Raw genomic sequence first — 4,468 nt, forward strand, 5'->3', positions numbered from 1 at the left:
TTAGAATTTTCTTACAGCTTAAATTAACTTAATTCCTGGCGTTATAAAATTTTCTTAAATCTTGATGGTGGAACAATCCTTTGATTTTATTCGTGGCAGGGTCAGATAACAAATAGCTACCAATGTGTGGTTTCCTCATTATCACAAAGGGACCTTCATAAATGTGTTGCCACTTACGATTCTTCTTTAACAACAGGGATGGTTTAAAGTGAGTCCTGACTAATACCTTTTCTCCTTCTTTGAAATCTATAACTCTGTTTACCTTCTTATCAAATGCCTTTTTACGGAGGTTAGCATACGTTGTCAATGATATGAGAGCTTGCCTGATTTTTGCGTCTAGGTCCAATTCGTTGTCTTGTAACTTTGGAAGGGGGTCTATCCATTCATTCCTCTCTTTTGATCTTGACATTAGCTCATGTGGCGTGAATCCGGTCGACAGATGAGGAAGGTGGTTTACAATCTGTTCGAATGGTGTTACGAAGTCTACCCACTTAGATTGCTTATTCGGAATGTACGTCCTTATAAATCTGTTAAATTCTTTGAAGATTCTTTCTGTCGGATTCGATTGCGGTCGAAACAGGGATATCAAAATTTGTTTGATTCCATGGCGAGCAAGAAATGCACGCCACGGGCGTGATGTGAAATTTGAAGCATTATCAGACAAAATTGATTCTGGAACCCCGAATCGTGGGAAATAATCATTTTCAATGCGACGAATTATTGGATTTGCACAAGAAGATTTTACTGCGTACAGTCTTATGTGCTTAGAAAAATTGTCCAGGATTGCCACTAAGTATTTAGCGCCTCCCCTACCGGTGGGTAGTGGACCTGCTAAATCAATACTAAGAAGCTGGTTTGGCCTTTCAGCAACTATTGGATTTAGTGGAATTGAAGTGGAAATGTTTAAGGATTTTGCCTTTTGACAGATGACACAGTTTCTCAATAATTTATGAATTCTCTGGTGTAGATTCGGAACATAACAGTAAGTCGAGATTTTCCTTTTACATTTTTCTGGTCCGTAGTGACCCCATGAAATGTGAGTGTACCACAGAAGATGTTCAATGAAATTTCGAGGGATGCAAACACACCACCTCTCAGATGACTCAGACGTCTTATGAAATAGCACTTGGTTATGAACTTTATAAAACTTGGACAACTTGTGGGCTGGATTTTCGTGAAGAATTTGTATAACCTTTTTCCATTTTGGATCTGTATTTTGAAGAATCTGAATCTGCCTACATAACTGAAGAAAATACTTTCTGTGAATTGGATCTTTCATTAACAAAACTTTATAATTAGACATTTGTTCCACCAGTTCGCTGGTTTCTAGTAAGCCCTCAGGTGAGCGAGAAAGTGCGTCTGCTATAACATTATCTTTACCTTTTATATATACAATATCAAAGTCATATTCCTGCAGGAATAAGCACCATCGAGTAAGACGAGGGTGTTGCAACTTGCATGTAAGGAGGAATGATAAGGCTTGATGGTCTGAATAGACTTTAATTTTTCTTCCATAGATATAATAGTTAAATCGCCTAAAAGCCCATATTACGGCAAGTGCCTCCAACTCCGTAACCGAATAAGACTTCTCACACTCTGATAACACTCGACTCGCAAAGCTAATCACTTGGATTTGCTCGTGTCCATTTACTAATTGAATCTGGAAAAGACAAGCGCCGATACCCACAAAGGAAGCGTCTGCAGTAATACAAAATTCCTTATCCATCTGAGGATGATGGAGAATGTTACTGTTAACCAGACTGTCTTTAATTTTCTTAAATCCGTCTTGGCATTCCGGCGTCCAATTCCAATGTGAATTCTTTTTTAAAAGGTTGTGAAGAGCGGGATTGTTCAATACCTGATTGGGAACAAAACGTCTGAAAAATGACGTAAGACCGATAAATCCTCTCAGTTGCCTTTTTGTAACAGGGGTTGGAAAGTTTTTTTATAGCAGATAATTTTTCCGGGTCGGGTTTAATTCCTTCAGGGGTGATGATGTGCCCTAAAAATTTAATTTCACTTTTTCCAAACTTGGATTTCTTAAGATTTGCTGTAACACCATACTCTCTGAATCGTTGAAATATCTTTTGCAGAAGGGCCACATGATCTTCCCAATTTTTCGATGCTACAAGAACGTCATCCACATAGACTGTTACCTCATCTAAAAGTTCAGGACCTAGTACATAGTCAAGGGCAGAAATAAAAATTCCAGAACTCACATTTAGTCCAAACGGTACAACTTTGAAATGGTAAGATCTACCTGCAAATATAAACGCAGTGTACTTCCTAGACTCCTGCGCAAGTTTTACTTGCCAGTAACTGCTTTTCAAATCAAGGGTACTCAAATACTTAACTCCATGAAACTTCTGCAGATGCTCTTCAAGAGCCTCTGGTCTCGTTCTTATGGGTACTATAATTTTATTGATTAATCTTGCATCTAGGACTAGCCTTACGCTACCATCTGATTTTAGCACAGACAATAAAGGACTCGAATAAGGTGAATGAGATACTTCTATCACATTCCAGCGTAACATTTTCTTGATCTCGCACTTGACAGCTTCGCGTCTCGCATATGGAATGGAATAGCTTGTTCTAGAGTAGGTTGAATGGGGCAGGACATCCATTCGATATTCAAAGCCTTTTATTAGTCCAGGTTTCTTAGAAAACACTTGAACGTAATCTGTTAACAAATTGTAAAGCTCATTCTTCTGTTGTTTGGATAATTCAATGGACTCACTAGCTTTACCGTATAATTCATTCTGACCGGGAATTAGGTCTTTATACTCATCGTCATTAACACTTTCAAGATCTGTCATGTCTTCTGTCTGACTGTACTGTTGTCTTTTAGTCCATGGCCGTACTGCTGTTTGAAGCACCCCAAAGTTTGTCTTCACCTTACTTCTTAACAAATTTACAGTTACTTGTTGCTGGCTCGCTACTAGAGTACAGATTCCACACTCGATGTCAATTTTAGCTTTCGTCTGCCTCAAGAATTCCATACTCAGGATACATGGCACTGATAGGTTTTTAACAATAAGAAAAATGCACGTTACTGAAATAGACTCTATCTGGATTTGAAGCTGAGTCTGAAGATTTACACGTTGTGTTAGTGGACCAATTGCTCCCGATATGGTGCAACCTTGAATTGGAAGTGATAAAACTTTGCATACAGAGGATATTTGCTTAAATAAACATAAAGATAAGACATTTATATTAGCTCCTGTATCTACAATAGCTGTTACAGGTATGTTGGCAATTGATACCCTTATGGAAGCTTGAACTTGTTCGTCCCATACGTCATCATTGTCTTTCGTCTCAGTGTCTGCTACTAGATCATCCCGTAAGTTTGTCTCTTTGTCATACCTAATTGCTTTAATTTCGTGTGGACTAAGGGACGGGGTGCCCCCATTCAAACCTGCAGCATCCTCTAGGAGGCTCAAAGGTGCTGCTTTTAATTTTCCGCTCGACGCTTACTTTCCTGCTGATTTATATTTCTTAATGTTTCTTCCGTCTGGAACTGGTGTTGGTTTTGTGGTACGAACTCGGTTGGAAACGGATCTTGTTGTCCTGGCGTATTCGCTTGCGCATAATAAATTTGCGTATTATGCGGGCGTTTAGGCTTCAGAGTTCCCGAAGGTCCGTTCGCTTGTTGCGTGAAGTGTATATTTTGTGGCTGAAAGGTATTTTGCTGTGGCTTGTGTTGATTGTAACCGTTACTGAAAGGTGTACATTGGTCTCCACCCTGATTATGCCATTTATTTCTTTTCCACTGACGATTTGAATCGTAAGACTGATCGTTTTGATAATTACCGTTGATCGGTTGCGTGTTTCCATATTGCTGGGGCTGTGTGCTATAATGTGTATTTTCGTACTGAGGTGGTGACGAATTATATATTGGATTGTATCTCTGGCCGTTATTGTACTTATTTTTGTATTTGCTGTTGGAATACGTAGTGTGTTTATTTTTGAAACCGTTGTGGGGTTGGTACTGGCTGTCGCTGTGACGCGCTTTCGCTCGGCCACCATTGTTGCCTACATATTCTGTATTGTGCTGGCCGCCTGCACTGAAGTGGGCGTTGCCAACATCAACTCTAGCATCCTCGTAAATCAGATCTAACGAGTCTAACACAGATAGGAAAGTGTCCGTATCGTCCTCAGACACGTTTACTAACTTTTCTCTGATCGCAATCGGTAGCTTAGTTTTTAGAATCATAATAACGTCTTTGGCGGTGATCGGCGAATCCCAGAACTTGATTTTCGCTAAATACTTTTCAAAATATCTTCTCAAACTACCGCGCTTACTGTTAAACACTTCGGCGTTGTAAACCTCTTTTCTCAGGCGCTGCTGCACACCAGAACTCCAGAATTTAGCTAAAAACATCTGTTCAAACTCTTTGTAACTTTTACAAGAGTCGACCATTTCGGTTCCCCATAAGGCAGCATCGCCTACGATAAAGCCACTAACGAA

Source organism: Schistocerca americana, chromosome 2, assembly GCF_021461395.2.
Source record: "Schistocerca americana isolate TAMUIC-IGC-003095 chromosome 2, iqSchAmer2.1, whole genome shotgun sequence".
NCBI classification, from domain to species: domain Eukaryota; kingdom Metazoa; phylum Arthropoda; class Insecta; order Orthoptera; family Acrididae; genus Schistocerca; species Schistocerca americana.